The sequence below is a fragment of the Taeniopygia guttata genome, chromosome 1A (genome assembly GCF_048771995.1).
Source record: "Taeniopygia guttata chromosome 1A, bTaeGut7.mat, whole genome shotgun sequence".
Lineage (NCBI taxonomy): Eukaryota > Metazoa > Chordata > Aves > Passeriformes > Estrildidae > Taeniopygia > Taeniopygia guttata.
In genome coordinates this window covers 65260826-65281025 of record NC_133025.1, presented here as the reverse complement: position 1 = coordinate 65281025, position 20200 = coordinate 65260826, and the positions used below count along the sequence as shown (strand labels likewise).

General features: G+C 44.4%; 1 protein-coding gene across 4 annotated transcripts in view; it reads right to left on the bottom strand.

Annotated features, from left to right (window-relative positions):
• LOC115493467 (DNA repair protein RAD51 homolog A-like) overlaps positions 1–19816 on the bottom strand; it is a 75851-nt gene extending 56035 nt beyond the window's left edge. Inside the window, exons 1-2 of one of the 4 annotated variants that reach the window (XR_012053711.1) lie at positions 19312–19816; positions 5548–5678 (exon numbers count right to left, since the gene is read on the bottom strand). The gene's annotated coding sequence lies outside the window, so the exon portion shown is untranslated. The remainder of the gene's footprint in view (positions 1–5547; positions 5679–19311) is intronic. The other 3 variants (XR_012053707.1, XR_012053708.1, XR_012053706.1) reach the window with 3 other exon arrangements.
• Positions 19817–20200: the final 384 nt, after the last annotated feature.

The following is a 20200-nucleotide window of genomic DNA, read 5'->3' as shown; positions in this document are numbered from 1 at the left end:
GATTTAGTTTGTTTTAGGGTGCTCACTAGAGACAAAACTGTTTTCAGAAATAGAAATACCTTGCCATTGATCCATGAGAAACAGTCAAGCATCTGTGTTTCAATTTTACCCACAAGAGATGAGGCTAACATAGGCCCTATCCTTTCTCCATTTGCTGCACTAAATGATGCACTAATTCACTGTGGAGTCTGTGGCCATGCCTTTAGAGATTATTTATATTAAACTAGTAGGTCACTAGTTGTAAATAAATTATCATTTCCATAGCAGGCAGTCTTGCATGCTGCATGCAGCTCAGGTCACTCAAGTCCAATAGTCCATCCAGACTAGACGAGTTGCAAAAAGGATTTCAATGAAGGTGTACAAGGAGTGGCTGCAAAGGATGGGAGAAAAATGAGAAAAATGTTCAAAATTGTCAGAAAGAAGTGGGTCTTAAAAGTTAAAATTAGCACAAGGTGATAATTTTCAAAAGCTGAAATTAGTTAGCTACATCAAAAGAAATTAAGACAAATGGAACAAGTGATCTCACACTACAAACACAATTGAAAGTGGCTTATTTAGCTTTTTTTTTAATTTAGGAAAAATAAATCTCAGCAGGTATATGACTTTTTCAGGTTAAACATGTGATTTTAAACTTTGGTCTTTAATATTAATGCTGACCACTAGCATGACAGATATGAGTAAAAAAATGCTCCAAACTTCAGTTTTCCAAACTTAGTTTACCCTAAGGAATGGAAAAACACACAGGAAGGATCTCTCACCGGGCATCATCTCTCCCATCATATTGGCTGCCTTCAGGACTCTGCTTCATTGCAGCAAAATGAAACAGATGAGGACCATAGTTATTGTTTTTAAAGTGACTTCCAAGAATTTTCTTATCAGGACTAAAATGAAGCAAATTACATAATGCTGTGGAGCCTGGATCCAGCAACTCTTAAGGCTGCCAGAAATATCAGCTGTGTAATACAGATGGGCTGTATTAGGTGAGACTGAAGAGACTGAAACACATTTAGAAAATTTTTTTTTTTTTTTTTTTTTTTCTCTGAGAGGCCTCTTGCAACCTGCTACCCTCAGTTTTTGCTACCTCAAGCTTTACTCACAGACTCGGAAAATTGCTCACTAGGAATTTTATGTTCAGTTAATGTATTAAAAGTTCCTTAAAACTCGTCAAGCTACTTTTTGCATAGAATTACAGAATGGTCTGGGTTAGAAGGGACTTTAAAGATCACCTTGTTGCAACCCCCTGCCATGGGCAGGGACACCTGCCACTATCCCAGGTTGCTTCAAGCCCTTATCCAACCTGGCCTTGGACACTTCCAGGGATCCAGGGGCAGCCACAGCTTCTCTGGGCACCCTGTGCCAGGGCCTCCCCACCCTCACAGGGAACAATTTCTTCCCGATATGCAATCTAAACCTCCCCTCTGCCAGTTTAAACCCATTCTCCCTTGTCCTGTCACCACAACTCATGATGAAAAGTCCCTTTCCAACTTCCCTATAGACCCTTCAGATACTGGAAGGGGCTTTGAAGTCTCCATACAACCTTGTCCTCTTCAAGCTGAACAGCCCCAAGTCTCCAAGCCTATCTCCACAGGGAGGGTGTTCCAGTTCCTTTATCAATTTTTTGGCCTCCTCTGGACTTTCTCCAGCATTTCCATGTCCTTCCTAGTACATTTATCCAGCACATCGCCGTTACTTTGCAGTGGAAAGGTAAGTTTGCCACAGAACTTGGTATTTAAGACCATGTGGGATCTTGCACCCTCCTGTGATGAAGTCCTTGTGACCCAAGGCAAATATATTTTTATGCTACTATTGCCAGTTCAGTATCTTCTGTTGTGTATGTTGTGTCTTCAGCATCTTCTTTGTGGATCTCCTCCTTCCTCTAACTGAAAACCTGATCTCCAGCACTACCACTGCCCTCCCAGCTCCAAGGATTTGGTTGACTTAGCTACCCAAAATAATATTGTCTTTCTGGCCTTCACTGAGTAATTCCATGACAGAGCATGATCTGAAGCCACGTTTGCTCTATTGTGTAAGACAATTTGTCAGGTACCCTTTGTGTAGCCCTAGTGCTTTGGAGACATGTATGGACAAATTTGGTGAGCTGGAAAAAACCCATTTCATGCAGCTAACAAAAGCTGCAGTGATCCAATACCTCCATTTCTTCTCAAGAGAGGCCCTGTTTCTTTGTCCAAGTTATTGATTCAAGTCAATTCTGTGTGGGAGTATCTGGAAACCCTGTGGCTTCAACATTGTGCTTGAGGAAGCTTGAAGTTTGGAAAGCTCACTTCTGCTAAAATACAAATGTGACTGTTCCCAAGTCCCACCTTTCTGCCACCACTAGAGACGACTGTTTTAACACCCATGAAGAGGACTGTCCTCACTGCCATTCAGTTTTGGCCTGAATGGGGGCTGATCTGTGAGACTCTTGGTCTCAAAATGATCTTTCCAGTCTGGCAGAGCTGGGTTGGTGACAGCTGAGCTTCTTCTGGTGGCCTGAGGCACACATTCTGCCTAGGATCCTTCACCAGGTAGCTCCTGGGCAGGTGCCCTGGCTGGAGAGGCACTACCCTGCCCAGCCTGTCCTGGAGAAGGGGCTGGCACCACGGTTGGGCACCATCTGCTGCAGCCTCTCCTCAGCTGCCAATGCTGTTTGGGTGCCCGTGGGGATGTGAAACTGCTGTTTGCCCATGAGGTGTAACTGTTTGTCAGCCCAGCCCACCACGTCCTTGCTGCTCCCTCAGCACGGTTATTGCTGTCCCAGCCTTTGATAAGGCGAGGGCTGAGATAGCTACTGTACTTTCAGGCGAGGCTCCAAGTCAGCGGCTACCTTTCATCTTCATTTTATTGCCAAGGACAGGGACACACAGGCCAGACCACTAGCTAGCTAATAAGTAATAGGCAGCTTTGCTGAGTCCCACAAACCTCCTCATCAGGTGATATATTTTTCATCCATATAGATTTATATACATTTTTTTATATCTACAGCTCCCACAGGATGAGGAGCAGGCGAGGGCCAGCTCATGGTGTGTGTGTGCGTAGGCTAGTGGAAATACATGTCTGCAAAGGGACTCAGCTGTAACTGGGTAACTTGACAGGCAGAACAAACTCTTGCAGTCCTTTGCTCTTTTCAGTCTCCAAATATGACAGCTTAATAATTTCCTAGACGCAAAATGTCACAGAGATAAAGCAAAGTTTATAAAGGACGGCTGGTCACATCACAGAAAAATCTGGTGATATATAAAAACAAAGAAACTCAAAGTTCAGGAAGCATTTGTTTTCCTCTGAACTTCCCTCCTTCCTCTCTCTCAGCACTCACAAAGCTGGAAATTCGGCCTGAAGGTTCCTTAAACAAATATAGCTCTGTCCTTTACATCACCATACAGTTCACCATCAATGCCACGTTAGGTAAACTATGAAAGTCAAAACCCAGTTGCTTTGCTCCAGGCCTTCAAATGTACAGAGGTGCTGAAATAACTGAAATAGGAGTTTCCTGTAATAATTACGTTGTAGCTTTGTGTGTCTTACAGTATCATCAAACACATTCAAATTTAGACATGATTTTCTCCCAGCCAAAGTGGAAGCATCTTGGGGCCTTTAAAGCCATATTTCAGCTGACAGGAGAAGCACTGCGAGGGATGGGGTCACAGTCTTTCACCTCCTTTCCAGGGACATCACTTACAACTCGATGGACACTCATCAGCCTCCTCTGCTCAGATTCCCAACCCACTCAGCTGGGTTGTATCACTAAATTGCAACTTAAAAGACAGGGTCTGCTTTTGCCTTTTTGTGTGTGTAGTATGGCTTCAGCCCCCCCCATCACACAAAAAATCAGCATGGGCAGGTGGCAATTTGGGCCTTTCACTTTTTGGTTTATGCTGTTTAGGGTTGATTATTTTGCATAGGTATTGGGCAAAGAATACATGAGTAGGAGAAGGAACCCAAGAAGGAGAAAGTTATTCCAAACAATTCATACCATTGGCACAACAATGCATTTAGCACAGCAGTTATTATTTACCTTGAGAGGACAAGGGTTGTTTTTTCTGAAATGTATAATTACATGTGTACATTGCACAGGACTGTCCTTGAGCTCCAGCATGATTAGTCAGGTGGTTTCTTGTAAGTGCTTTTTGGGTGTCTTGATGAATCACTCCAGTTTGAGGTTTGTCATTTCTTGGTATTCTGGTAATGCATCTTAGCCAGGCAGAACGATTATGCATATTTGTTTGCTTTTGATTTGATATTCCTTTACCAGGAGAGCTTTGGGGAGGTTGGTGGCTTTCTGCAGCTCACAGTCTGAATGGCAAGATGGGGCTCACTCACTGTGTTTATCTGTAATGTCTTAGCAACCATAAAAACACCCTGGGACCTTCACAGACATGCTGGAGGATGCAGTCCTAGCCCTGGGCAACTTTCATTCTCCATCAAGAGCCACATGGTGTGGAAAAGCCACAAGAAAAGCTCTGAGAACAAGAATAAATATGACCCCATTAGCTGTGGCTTTCCAGAAGGCTGTAGATACCACAGAATCATGGAATGGTGTGGGTTGGAATGGACCTTAAAGATCATCTTATTCTTACTCACCTGCCATGAGCAGGGACACCTGCCACTATCCCAGGTTGCTCCAAACCCCATCTGACCTGGCCTTGGACACTGTCAGGGATGGGGCAGCCACAGCTTCTCTGGGCACCCTGTGCCAGGGCCTCAGCACCCTCACAGGGAACAATTTCTTCCTAAACCTAACCCTGCTCTCTGTCAGTGTGAAGCCATTCCCCCTTGTCCTGTCACTCCAGGCCCTTGTCAAGAGTCTCTCTCCATCTTTCCTCTGGGCTCCCTTCAGGCACTGCAAGGCCACACTGAGGTCACCCCAAAGCCTTCTCCTCTCCAGGCTGAACAATCCCAGTTCCCTCAGCCTTTCCTCCCAGCAGAGCTGCTCCATCCCTCTGCTCCCCTTGGTGTCCCTGCTCTGGCCTGGCTCCAGCAGCTCCCTGTCCTTGCTGTGCTGGGATCCCAGGGCTGGATGCAGCCCTGCAGGGGGGTCTCAGCAGAGCTGTGGTCATTGTCCTTTATTTAAGTGGACCAAGTCAGGACAAGTAGTGAGATGTCACTGGAGGATGAAACAGTGTATTTAGGGTTTGAAATTTCTATAAAAAGAAAATATGCTTGGTTCAGAGAAGTCCAGTTCACACAGTATGTATTGCATCCACAGAGGCAGTCCTTTCCTTTAAAATCCTAATTTGAAGCTACCAAATTTGCTCTCTACTTGGATTATTCTGAACACAGCTGTGACAGTATTCAGGACTTGGCCAGAGAGACACTAATTTTCACCTCTGGATGCTTTCTTGATCTCCTATAACTCATTGCTGACAATATTATTTTGCCTTTTTTTTTTTTTTTTTTTTTTCAGGAGTGTGGGTGCATATTAGCTGTTAAAAAGCAATTTACATACCTTAGCTGCATTCAGCCAAGAAGCAACTACAGAACTAAGCCAAATAAATCACAACAAGGGAAAAACAAAGAGGAGGTGCAGGGTGAGGGCAGCAGGACACTCACCATTTCAGTGCAAAGGAAGGGGACTTGAGTGTTTCCAGCAGTTTCCAAGAAACAGTGCTCCCTTATTCAAACTCTGTCACAGTTCTCTGGCATAGTTTCTGTAATCTAGCCACTCTTATCAGTAGTTTCTCCTAGAACCATAAGAAACCACATAGAACATCTTACTAAGATGACAGAACATTCTTTAATTGCTTCTTAGAAGGGTTTGCTGCAGGTTTAGCAGGATGGATTTACTTCATGGATTACAAGAAGGGAGTGGGAAGGGGTAAAGCAGCCCTGGTTCAGATCAGCTGCAGTCACTGTGGAAGCTCAGCTACAACCTGAGCCCAGAGCATGCTCAAAAGAAATAATGACACTCACGATTCACCCCCTTCATGCTGAGGGCAATGTTGGCTCTGGAACTTTGTGGTAGTAACACAGATAAGCTATCTTGCTTAGGGAGTTTTATTAGAAGCATCCATCTAATAGGATAACCCCAAACTCAAGCAGCTCTCCCAAGGGTCAGAAGCCACAACTGTGCTCAGCCCATACAGAAGAACCACAGGTCTTCTCCACACCAGCTTCCTGTAAAAGTCACACATTTGTCAATACAAGAATCTGCTGGATATTGGAAACAGAGAATGTGGAGAGAGTATAAAATGGAACATAATTTAAAACAAACAACACAGGACCTACCACCAAGTGTACTACTGGCTTTTATATACAGCAGAGTGAAACCCACTGGAGTTTTCCAGTTTAAAAGAAGCTGCCACTTAATCTTGAGATTGTAATCTCAGTGTCATATATTTTAGGAATGTGAGAAGAGACATCACCTCTACTTTGGCACAGATCACATGTGAGCTTACTGAAAACCCAAATTCAAACACAAAAATGGACCAGATTAAATACAAAGGGAAAATTACAAATAACTTAAGCCTAAATATTATTTGAGGGCAACCAGTGATAAGAAAATGGAAAGTGAGGGACATATACCTAATTAATAAAAAGTCTTACAACAGAACACTTCCAGAGGAGTATTAGAAACAAAGCAGAAGCCAGTTGGAAACAGCAAGTGACGTTGTCTTGCCTGCTTTACTTTCACTGAGCAAAAGAGCAGAGAGTAAACAAAAAGTTCAGGGAGAAAATGCAAAGGTTAGTTCAAAATCCTTTTAGCTTTAAAATTTCAGCAACGCATTGGCCTGAAGTTTTAACTCTCTCTGTGTCTCTCTGAGTGCTGAAAAATTCCTCTCTATTTCCATCAGTGCTTTGTGGGTTGTTCTGGGACTTTGCTCAGCATGCACTTGCCTTTCTAACAAGCCAGGGCAGAGGATGCACTCCTTGGTAATATTAAAAGAGCAGAAAACCACTCCAGAAACACGTGGCAGGGATGAGTAAGCAAAGCCTTCCTGGTTGTTGATCTGTGATAGACTCAGCAACTCCAGCAGAGGAAATATTTATCTTAGAAGGGTGCACAGCTTCCGTTAGGCTTTCACTCCAGCACTAAAACCTGGTTCTGAAAGCTTTCATGATTAGATGATTTTATTTCTTTCTTCCTTTGAGTCACAGCAGTGCCTTTTGCTGTGTGTTGTACCTGCTTAAGCAAACAGCCAGTGCTATTTGGTGAACTTTGCGGGCCAGGCAGGAATTTTCTCGCAACAGTGCAGTGACAGAGCAAAACATTCACCTCCACTGAAAGTTAGCAACACAGATAAATAACAGAGTAGATTGGCTGGGTCACAGGTAGGAGACCTCCCCTCCTCCAATAAAAGCTGTCTTCCAAGGCTGGGTCCCTGGAATCCTAACAGTGCTGCTAGGCCAAGAGCAGAGATCCTCATGCCTGTGGTATTTGCTCAGAGGGCATGACCACTTTGGGCAAGTCTTTCATGTGAGTCAGCTTTAGCTGATCCATGGGAAAATTCCTTTGTGTTGTCAGGCAGAGTTTGCTCACAGTTTCAAAGGATAATCCGACTGAAAGGAAAATACATCTAAATTTTAGCATATTTTGATCAGGTCTGTGACTAAACACAGTGCAAGGCAAAGGATGCTCAGGTTTTTTGCAGGCCACTTTTAATGAGGAAAGCCCTCTATAAGGAACATGCAGAAATACTCCACCCTGTCTCTGGATTCTACACCATCTTTGATCACACCAAATGTCCTGTGTGCAAACACCAATGAAATATATTCAGGTAAAAAGTGTAACTTCCAATAGTGATGCCTGGAGAAAGTGAAGAGTTAATCCTGCAAACATTTATTAATTTGTTTACCCTGTGTCTTGTCAGGTTATTCAGTCACACAAGAAGGGGCAGCAGGGTCAGGGCAAAAGCAGGGCAGAGCATCTTTCCAGTCCCCTTCTGCATCTCTGTGTGAGGAGCATCCAGAAACCTCCACTACCTCAGTGCTGTGGAAGATCTGGTCATTCAGAACTGAGCAGGGGCACTGGAAATCTTTGTGTCATTTCATTGCCACATGGCTGTGACACTCAGGCCTCTGCCAGTTGAATCCACTGCCAATAATGTGCAGCATTAATGAGATGGCAGAATGCAGGTCTGCCTTCTTCCAAAGCCTTCCTGTACCTGAAGGGATTCTGCAAGAAAAGTGGGAAGAGAGTTTTTGCATGGGCCTGGAATGACAGGAATTTTCCCTGTGAAGGTGGGGAGGCCCTGGCACAGGTTCTCTAGAGAAGCTGTGGCTGCCCCATCCCTGGAAGTGTCCAAGGCCAGGTCAGATGGGGTTTGGAGCAACCTGGGATAGTGGCAGAGGGCTGGAACCAGGTGATCTTTAAGGTCCCTTCCAACCCAATCCATGATTCTGTGATTCCATAACACACACACACACACACCTTGCCTATCCTTGGTGTCCTACTACCATGTAAACAAATGATGGTCCCTGTAGGATGGTGAATCAGCCCTGGGCTTTCAGAGCCATGCTGCACTGTATCTGCAACCTGGCTTAGTTCAGGTATTGCTTCCCTAAAAGAGCCGGTTTCCATGAAGCCTCAAACACAAGTTCAGTGACTAGAAGGGGCTCATCTGTTAGCCAGTGAGAAATCCTGCTCTTCTGGCACAAAGAACTTGAGAACAGTTGCAGGGAATGAAGAGCTTGCAAAATGGATGCATGGACACAGTAGTTTAGTCACAGACTCCTGGCTAATATAAATTCTCCTAGCTTTTTGCCTTCATTGGATGAAATTGTTGTTCTACACCAGCTGAGAAGGGCAATACAGTGCATTGTAATCACTCAGCCATCAGTAGTGTCAAGAAAGAAGTTGCTAATCACACTTTTGGTTTTTTTCCAGTGTAAGTTGCCAGTCCTTTTTTTTGTGAAGATAACCTTCAAAATGCCTTCAACCTCACTGCTGCTGGAAGTCTGTCAAGGTGAGCTCTCTGACAGAAATCAAATTAGTCACTACTCTTGCCTTTACTCACAGCAGGCTGTGAATCTTCAGAGAGTATAAACACAAGATCCATAGCCTGAACCACAGCCCAGCCCCAGCATCCTCGTGAAGTGAAGGATCTGGGTGCTGCTCTGAAGATGTGTCACAGGTGAGGTGAACCCTGAGGAGATTTCTGGTGGCCTGCAAATGCAGAGAGAGTAGAGATCCCACTAGATGTCCCTCTGCCCCTTTATGCTCTTGCAGAGCATTGGCATTATGAACTGTCCCAGCTGCGCTCAGGTGCTGGACCTGGAAAATACCAGACAACCTGGATAGATGGATAGATTCCTGTTACATGGAGCTTAAGGAGGGAGCAATGCATAAACAGCTGGGAGATGCCTGGATACTGCAGCAATGAATTCATGAACATTCCTGAATGTGCCCAATGTCTGATGGCTGCCCATGTAAATAACTACACATTACTCAAATCTACCACTTTTTGCTCACAAAAGTCTTACAAAGAAGGAGGAGGAGCCTCTGGTCCTGTAGAGGACGTCCTGGTGGGCACTGAAATTCTCCATATGATGCAGCCCTTCTAGGGATACATGTTGACTAAAAGGGCTTCAGTGACTGCTGATACTCTCACTGTTTAAAATAGGTTTTATGAAAATCTGTTTCAGCTTCTTGGCTATTTATGAAGAACTTGTTCTGGCTACAATTTGCATTTTTGGTGTCCCCACAGATGTTTGCAAAGACCTTGTGAGAGTATGTGTGTGTGTGTTACTTGCTACAACATGAAGAACTTGAAAAGTAAATACCAGTACATAACATTCCTCAACACAAGTCACTGGAAAATTGTTTGCAGGTTGTGTGTCATGTGCACAGGGGTTCCCACAGGTGTTCCCTATAAACTCGATTGAAAGTCCTTGTTTTACAAAGGCTCCTGCACAACAAGTCTCAAGTCCATGTGCTCAGACCCTCACAGTCGCATGAGGCCAATCAGGATATTTATTTCAGTACCAAATTTTAGAAGATGACTGAATCAGTCCTAAGATGCACAGACATCTAAACCCCATTGAAAATACTGACAATTAGACACATAAACACTATAAAGAGTTGGGGGTTTGGATATTGTATCAGATGGATGGGGGCACAATATTCACATTCACAAACAGTAAATTACAAATGACAGTGGACATGATTTTATGCTAGAATTGGGAATAAATTAATTTGAAAACCAGCAGAGGCAAAACCCACACACTAATAAATGATGTTTGAATCAGATACAGTTATGGAACCAGGGTGAGGGAAGGGATTCTGCCCCTCTGCCCCGCTCTGCTGAGACCCCCCTGCAGGGCTGCATCCAGCCCTGGGATCCCAGCACAGCAAGGACAGGGAGCTGCTGGAGCCAGGCCAGAGCAGGGACACCAAGGGGAGCAGAGGGATGGAGCAGCTCTGCTGGGAGGAAAGGCTGAGGGAAGTGGGATTGTTCAGCCTGGAGAGGAGAAGGCTTTGGGGTGACCTCACTGTGGCCTTGCAGTGCCTGAAGGGAACCCACAGGAAATTTGGGAGAGACTCTTGACAAGGGCCTGGAGTGACAGGACAAGGGGCAATGGCTCCAAAGTGACAGAAAGTAGGTTAAGATTGGATATGAGGAAGAAATTGTTCCCTGGGAGCATAGTGAGGCCCCAGCACAGGTTGCCCAGAGAAGGAACCATCTTTTAAATGTGATGCAGGATTTAGACAAGATGTTTTCTGTAATAATAATTGCTTACTTAATTACTGAAGGGACCCATCTCTTCCTGGCAATTTTAAATCACCTGTTGTGCTTTCAATATCTATTGGAAAATTCTTGGAAGTGACCATACTGTCATTATGAAAACACAATAACCTGGCTACTAATACTGCAAACAAGGCTGTGTTACATGTACTGTTCATCAGGGGAAGAGCAGACTGAGGTCAGAGCTCACAGCAGTTCTGCAGCCTCACGAGGGGAAGAGGAGGGGCAGCTCTGATCTCTGCTCTGTGTGACCAGGGACAGGAGCTGAGGGCACGGCTGGAGCTGTGTCAGGACAGGGTTAGGGTGGATATCAGGAAAGGTTCTTCCCCCAGTGGGTGCTGGGGCACTGAACAGGCTCCCCAGGGAATGGTCACAGCCCCAAGGCTGCCAGAGCTCCAGGAGAGTTTGGACAGCGCTCTCAGGGATGCACAGGGTGGGATTGTTGGGGTGTCCTGAGCAGGGCCAGGGGTTGGACTGGATGATCCCTGTTTGTCCCTGCCAACTCAGAATATTCTGTGATTCTATGATGCCATGTTTCATCTCTGATAGATGTAATAATTTCTGTGGGACAGTGTCAGCCTTAGAAACTCTGAGTACTGCACTAAGTCAGCTAATCCAAGCCCACTCACAGGTGTTCTCAGTGCAATTAAAGCTAATGAGTGTTTATAGGTACATGCTTACATGTACTTTTGATACCAGGGCTAAGAATAATTTGCATATGAGATAGAATCCAGTATTCAAGTTTAGGCCTGTAGAGCACATGACTTTTGCCTTTAGTTTTGAAAGCAGAGATTGCTTTCTGGGGTACCGGGTTTATTTGCACAGAGGGAAAACTAAAAAAAGCCACCTGTCTGCCAAAGCCCAGCTTCTTTTTGAGGCACTGTTTGCACACAGAATTGCTCAAGGGCATTGCTACAAGGCAGAGCCTTGGGTTCCTGGACCCAGCAGTGAAAATGAGACCTGGGAGACAGGGCAGGTAGCTGGCAGGGCAGGGAATCACAGGGTAGGGAGAAGGGCACCATCCCAGCACCTCTGAAGGAGGCAGAGAAGAAAGCAGCAATGGCATCAGGAGTCTCAGTTGCTGAAGAGCTGTAGACAGAGTCCTGAGTTTGACATGCAGCTTTTGACATAGTTTTCTATTCCTCAAAAACTCCAAAAACAGCTGTACCCAGCCATCAAAGTACCTGAATACAGGGCACTGTGCCTTCTGCAAGGTCCCTGATCTCACAAAAGCATGTCCTTGCAAACAGAGGCCATCCCACCTGAGCAGAAGAACACGGAGAAGACCAGCTTCTGGTACTAATAGATTTCTGGAAATCTGGAGCATTTTTCTTTCCCCCCTTGCTTTTCACTTAGGTCACAGCTTGGGCTTTTCTAGCAATGGCTGGGAGCCAAATTCCCTAAAACTGCTAGAAAGGCAGTTCTCATACTATTTACAGCATAACTTGAAGCCAGAATTAGCAGATATCTCATGAGTAAGCTCATTCTCATGAGATTTCTGGTCCAACTTTGCACAATGGGGGAGACAGAAGTGTTATGGCAGGACCATCTTAAGCTCCATACAAATATTACACGCCCAGACTGGTGCACTGTTCTTTAAACTGAAGTATTTTAATCAAAGGTGTGCCAGCACCCCAGAAACAGAAAAAGGGAGTTCCCTAATGGCACATTTATCTCATATTCTTGCAGGGAGAGCTTTTCAAAGCCTCTGGTCTGTGTGCTGCACACAGATGGGGCCAGGAAACAAAATGTTTACTGGCTGGTTTTGGTAGGGCTGTCCTTCAGGAGCTAGGAGATGTGTTTTGGATTTCTCCCACTTTTCCCCAAATAGACCTTCTCCTTTCTCAAGATGAATCATTAATTATTTGGCTATGAGGAAAAAGAAGACACATCCCAAAAAGGTCAGGCTCTTGGGCTTCGGAGGATCCTTCTGGTTTGGATTAAGAGGTGACATGAGGTGGAGTGAGAAGCTTCAGGATTTGGGTGTTTGCTGCATGTTTGCTACTGTAAAGACTCCAGTGCCAAGGGAACTTCAACCAAGCAATGCACCTGGAGTGCTCAGGTGCACTAGGAATGAATATTTCAGAGCCTCACGGTGCCTTGTATTGTGCTTGAGGACCAAACAAACACATTTTATGGGTTTGGACCAATGTGCTTGTCCCTCCTCTAGTTTCGGGATTTGCAGACTGGTGTCTGCATTTAGTTTCAATTTATTGCCAGGTAGCAAAAGTGAAAACTACACAATTATTCTGGGTGAACTCCCCATCTAAATTATAATTTCCTTTACTCTGAAAACACAAGGTAAACCTCAATTCAAAGGATCATCTTCTTGCTAAGCAGCTATTTATTTGATGATTCAACAACACTTGAGGCTCTCACGTCAAACTTTAAAGCAATTAAAAATGATGATTTATGAACTAAAGTGGTATGGAAACCATATGTCAAGAGACACAGGGAGATCCATTGGCCTTCCTCAGAAGCAGCAGCAGGACTTAAATTTATCTCAGTGTGTTTAGACTTTCGATTTAGATTTTAAATTGGGCTCAGTGAAGAGTCCTTTTCTATTACTGTTTCTGTTAGAAAGGAAGTTCTGTTCCTATGCATACTAGAGGCAAGGCCAAAATTCTTTTTTTAATATATATTTAAGAGCAGGATCAAACCACTATTTATTTATACACCAATTAAGAAGTTCCATCCTTCCAGCTGGGAAAATGCTGTCAGACCAAATTTGTTACGTACCGTACATTTTATTTTTGGAGCAGAGAGCTAAGAGTAAGTTGAGAGATTTTTTTTCCCAGCAGAAAAGATACAGTGCATGTTTTCAGGCCTTCCTGGAATTAGATCAAGTTTTGAACCAGAGACAAAATCAGTGGCTCACACAATAAAAAACAATGAATAATAATAAAAAAAAAAAGAATAGAAAAAAATAATATCAAAACTTGTGTAATTAATGTCACTGTTATTTATTGATCAATGCCTATTGCAATTGCCATTTGAGAATCAATTCCCAAGAAGCTGTGGGAATAGCTGCTCTATCCCTGGAAGTGTCCAAGGCCAGGTTGGATAAGGGCTTGGAGCAACCTGGGACAGTGGCAGGTGTTCCTGCCCATGGCAAGGGGTTGGAAGTGGATGATGCTTAAGGTCCCTTCCAACCCAAACCATTCAATGATTCTATGATAGCTGTGGTTTCAAGAAAATTGTGGTAATTTTTCAGCAAATTCTCATTCACTATTTCCAGCACATCAGTCCTACTTCTCCATCTTGCTCATGCTTGGTCTTCACAGCAAAGACCTCAGTGAACTTTTTATGGAAAAGCTTTTTTGCTTCAGGGTAAATTTTACCCAAATCTTGCAGAACAGTTCTGTGAAGTGGCTGGAATGAACATTTGTGATTTGCTTTAGAAACTTAACTGCAGGATTTACATTCCTCAGGGAACGGGGACATTAGCTCTGATGACATTTTTTCCAGTAAACTAGCTGGAAGTTCAAATATTTGCAGCAAAATATTACTGTTGACCACTGAGATATGTGTATGGATCACAACAGCGACACAAATAAATTTTAAATAGGTCAATGAGATAACTTCCAGGGCTAGTCAGGAAACAAGGATTCCATTCCACACCTAAGAAAAAACTGACACCACTGAGAAAAGTATTACTCAATAAAAGCTGAAATTTCACCAAGTTCCATGATCACCATTGCAAGTCAATTGAACGAAAGTTCATCAATTAAATTATTTATTTTATCTCAGTTAATCTTATTGGATATAACACTCAAATTATGTTTTTAATCACATTCTGGAAGAAGTTTTCTCCATCTGGAACAGCTGCCTCTCTCAGCAGGTCTCTCTTGAGCTCAGAACATGAAGAGAAGAGGGGTAGCTCAAGAAATTATTCCTAAAGATTATTTTCTGTAATAATGCAGAATAATACAGAAAACATTCTTTTTCTTTGAAAAGAAAATAAAAAAGGAAACAGTTATTTAATTTTCTAGTTTGTTCATACAGAAAAACTCCAAACAACCAAAAACCCAAATAAGTGGGTTAAAGAGCTGGATCTAGAAACTCCACAAACATTTTTTACCCTGGGATCAAAGAAGCATCCAAAAAGATTTGGCAGCAAGGGCATCCCATGGTTTGGGATGTATGTACCTGATGTATGAGCAAGTGATTAGAGGGAGGGATGCCTAAAGCTTTTTACAACATCTACAATAAACCCATAAAAACTCACTCCCTGGCTCTGATTTCATTCACTGATACATTGGGCCATCATATAAAGAACCTGATGCAGTAAAATTCTGAGGAACTCCCAAATAACTGTCTGGGACCTGTTAGAACTGGTGGAACTTGACAAAATAAGAACCTTTCATTTTCCTCAGGCACTGATGCTGAGAAGGCAAAACTTTTCACCAAGGACAGACAGCAGGATTTTTCAGACCATCCTGTGCTCCATCAAAAACAAGTCCTGCAAGGAAGATCTGAAGTGCATTACACTGTGCTAGTAGCAAGTTAGTAAAAAAAGGCAATACACCTGAAAATGTATTATAAAATCCTTTATGTCTTGGCTAGTTTTTGCTATTCCCACAGCAAAAACAGCTCATCCTGTCTTTTTCATTAAAGGATTTTTTTTTTCTTTTTATGCAAAAGCTTCTTACAAAATTACATGTTTGGGACTTGAAACTTCTAGAAATTCACTTTTTCCCAGACTAAGATGGGAAAATATCCTTCTCAGGAAAAAAAAAAAAAAGAAAAAAAGAAAAGAAAAAAAAAAAAAGGTGCTTTGAAAAGCTGTAAGGATCTGAAATCAACATGTTTTGACAGATCATAATTTTTAATGTCAGCAGACCTAAAAGATGCTTGCAACAATCCAGATGAAAGAACAGTGCAATGAAGGTTTATTACAGCAGACTTTTTTCCTTTTTTAAATTTCCACAAGTTGCTTGTTTTGGCATCTGAGAAAGACCTAATAGCACACATATCCTAGCTCCTGCTACTTTTTTTTCCAAATATTACATTTCTTTTCTAGGAAGCATGAGCTGCTGGTGTGAGGAGAAGGAGAAGGAAGGTGAGCAGGTCTGATTGGGTTCTGTCCATGTCACTTGGTGCCTTAAGTTCTGGTCAGTTTTGGATGTCATGTTGTTTTGTCAGTGCCAGACATGTCTGTTTGTCAGTTTGATTGAAAGTAACCCGTGTGGTCCTTACCCTACCAAATACCCCTGTGCAGGAGTCATGGGACAGTGGGAAATGCAAAATACTCAAAAATTTGCTCATTAACTTCTCTCAAAGCTGAGCACTGCTCTGAGCAGGAGTTTGGGAGAGACAAGAATATGCAGTTTGTGATCTGATATCTCATAAGGAAGCAGCAGAGGAGTTGCTTAAATATCCCAGCCTCTAATGTGTTGAATGGGCACCAGGCTGCTCATTCCCTGCCATCTGCTGAGTGAGGATTCAGAGCACTATGGAGTTCTTTCTGCCTGACAGATCCAAAGACACTTTCATCTGGGGGAAAAGTGCCCTCAAGGGGGAAGTGGTAGGAGATAAACCTTCTGCTAAGACTGTGCTTGCTGGCATTGTGGCCACCATTGAGGAGCACTATAGAGAGGTGGGATTAGAGCAAAATCTGCTGATGTGTTTGAATGAGATGTATGCAAGACTGTTGGTCAAGCAGTTCCCTAAAAGTGCATCTATTCCAGGTGCATGCCATGATTGGTCTGCACAGGGGGTAGGGATGAGCCAAAGGGAAGCAGATCACAGAGTCTGCTTTTGGCATCTCTGCATTTTGCTCGCACAGCCACACACGAGCGTGACCTTAGGCTGCCATATGGACGGGGCATCCTTATGAGGTAGATTTTTCACAGCCTGGGTGGGCAAATGGAGCACCAGGAAAGAATGCCAGCGCAGGAAGCCAAGGGCTTGCTCAGCCCAGAGTGTCTTCAGGGATGGCTAATTCCATCTTTGGCCCAAGAGGACGAACCCTGGGCAAGCAAAGCATTGCTGAAGCTGCCTGGGAGACACAATCAGTTTCCACCATTTCCAGTGAAGGGTTGTGGGAGCAGCAGAACAATGTCACCTCTGCACCCATCCAGCTGCTCACCAGAGGCAAATGCACACCCCTGAGGTTCATCTGCCTGTGCCCCAGCCCAGCTGTGGTACAGCTATGTGACCTTGGATCTGGCTGCTAGGAAAGAGCTGGGAAAAGCCTCACTGGGAGACTCTTCTCTTCCCTTGGGAGCCACCCTTAAGACCCTCAGCTTTGGTGTTTGCATGAGCTACAAAGCAGCCGTGCCTGTGCCTGGCCATGCACACCATGCACTGATGCTCACCAGGGTCCTGCCTCATTCCTCCAAATTTTCCTGGCTGTCACTGACCAGATGGCAGCTCCTGCTCACTGCCCCTCAGGTCCTGTGACACTTTTGCATTCAGGTGCTACAGGGCTGCACCCTGGTTGGTGAGACAGCCCACCCCACCCTGCCCACCCCATTGGTTCCCAGATTACCTCCCCATGAGGAGCATCATTCAACTCCCAGCTGTAGCTTCCTGCTCCATCACACCAGTCAATGGTGGGCACTCCAGAGAGGGAATAGCTAAGCCATGGTTATTTATCACTGGCTTAAATCAACTGAATGTAGGGACCTGTTTCTGGTGCTTGGTAACCAGAAGAGAACCACTGTGCATTCATTATGGGTGGGAAAGGCTTGTGCATTTGTTTTTGCTGTCAGGAAAATATTGCCTCCTGTAACCTCCAGAGATGTGTCCTGCTTATCTTCACATGACTTAGAAACCAGAAGATTCATTACTTCCTAGAAAGACTATAATATAACCTAGAAAAGTCCTAGCATTAGGAAATACTAAGAAAGAAAATATTTTCTGGGAGGAAAAGCTTTTAATCAGAAGTCTGTGAATTGAGCTGCTGACAAAATAACAGATTCTATGCTTAGCTGGGAAGTATTTTCTGCCTTTGAAAGCAATGGACCACTGGAAGTGGGACCCACAAAAATCCCAGAGAAACCAACCAACCAACATGTTCCAGGGACCAGCTTCTCTATTGCCAGAGCACAGAGACCACCAAAAGCCAGAGTAACCAGGACATTTGAGTTGACATGTACATTCCCACCCAATGGAAAACACCCCATGGCTCCTGAGCAGCTTGGGGATCCTCATGGATCTACCTGTTGCCTCGTGGTTTGTTGCAATTGCAGTAAAGCTGCCAGGGAAAATTCCATGAGTGTCCACAAAGGCAGTTTGCTGTCTATAGAGAACTACCTTTGTGTTAATTCACAGAGACCTGATCTCCATTGATTTTTTCCACGGTTCGACCTGTATAAAAGGTCACCATAATATAAAAAAATAAAGTTCTATGTGTATGGAAAATCACGCTGTGAAAAGCCAGTGTCCATAAAGAAGATAGAAGAATCCTGCAACTTTATTCAAATAAAGCGAGAGAGTCCACCAGGGCACAGCCACAGGGTTTTCTCTCTCGAGGTTTTGGAGGGTGCAGGCTCCAGTTTTATCCTGTACTCCCAGCTGCATGTCACCCTCTTCCTTTCCCCTGTGGCTGAGGTACAGGGAAGGTCCAGCCTTCCCAAATCACCTGCAACATTGTCATGTTACCCCAAAGTTCAGGAACTCAGGTTACCTGGGCCCATTTGTCTGGTTCAGGAGTAAAACTGTCCGGGTTCTGCAACAAACCAGAGGCTTGAAGTTGATAGAGACATTAATACCCATTTCAAAGACGTTAACACCCATGCCTTCACCCATGGAATTGTTTGTAAAGACACTGGCACACCTCTCCTTTGTGCAACCACTTGTTTTCTTTTTTCAGTGACCACCCCAGCTTGACATGCTTGTCCCCTAATACCCTTCCCCTTTTCAGGCTATAGATTTATTATCTCCTACTGGCATGGTATTTTTTAAGAAGTACTGCTGGAAGAAGCAGAGAAAAAGAAGACTTATTATAAAGGCAGTGCAGTGCCTGCCTGGAAGCCCCTTTCCCAATCCCGATCCAAGTGTGGGAGGGTATGTTTCTTTAAGGCTGGTTATGTGTTCATGTAACAAGGCAAGTGCATACGTGAAACGAGCTTCTCCCGAAGCTTTAAGTCTGCAGGGAATTTTCTAATGATCGTTTTTAGTTAATAGGCACAAGTTGTTAGCCTGAGCTGGGAAAGCCTTTTTTTTTTTTTTTTTTTTTTTTTGCACGAGCCAATTCCACCCCCTCTTTTTTTTTTTTTTCTTTTTTTTTTTTTTTTTTTGTCATGGTTTTAGTTCCCACAGCTAACGCACCTAATAATGAGACTGGGCAAGCGAATGCCGGCCTAATGATATGGAGCTCGTTTGGCCCTGACAAAGCACACAGAGCGCCTGGATGGCCTAAACGACAGGCCAAGGGCTCTATTCATCCCAAAGGATCTCTCGCCCTGCGTGCCACCGAATCCCACCGAGGGAAAGCCGCACCTCGGGCCGAGGTGTCCGGCATCTCCCCTCACGGTGCCGCCCCATCACTAAATGAGGGGTGAAACACAGCAACGCTTCGAGGGTTAAGCCCTTGGCTGAATATTTTAATTGTTGTTTCGTAACACACACACACACACACACCAGCCAGTTGGAGCGAGGGAAAAAAACATCCTTTAAAACTTACCAGACAGGTTACAAGGACCTGGCTGAGCCGCGGCTCCCTCAGCCCGGGCGGACGGCAGGGGGTGGTGGTCTGTCTTTGGAACCGGCATTTTCCCCTCAGCGCTTTCCCGCTGCCCTTCCCCTCCTCTCGCCAGCCGGGTTAATAAACACCTAGCGGCTTCCTCCGTGGCGTCTGTGTGCAAACAGCTCCCACTGAGCCAGGGAAAACTGTCCCTGCAGGAATTCCATTAGAGCCTTTTCCACCTTGGCCTCCCAGAGCACGGCACAAAGGAAGGTGCTGTGCCTGCATTCAGCCCGTGGGACGGACAGGCCAGCCCGGATCCCTTCCCATCGTGTCCGGCCACTTCAGTCACTGCCGCTCTGCTTCTGGGGCTTGGCTCCCGTTTTCCCCTTGTCACAGCTCACTAAATACTCCTCAATTCAGGGAGCTCCGGGCGTGAGAGAAGAGCAGGTTAAAATTGCTGTGGGCATGATAGGGCTGGCAGCAGATGGAAGCTCAGTGGTGTCCTAGAAGACCCCACTACTACTCCTCTTTAACAGGGATCAAACCAGAGGAAATTATGGGCTAAGCTTGTCTTTGATTACAAAGATTTCTTTTTAAGTAGCTCTATGGATAAGTAATTTGAGAGAAACCATTTACTCTAATGTATTTTACCTCTTACAGAATTTCTGCCAGGAAATTATCAGATTCTCGCTGCTCTACAAAAATATCCAGCACTGAGGAGGTTTTTTTCATAGTTTACATAATATTGCATTATTTTAAACAGATTTTTCTCTTTTCTAGAGGAAAAAATTTGCTTTGGTGTAGCCGAGTCTATGCCGTGTTCCTTGTCCTGAGCTGGATGACCATGAACTCCAGTATCCGTATGTGGAAATACAGATCCATCCAA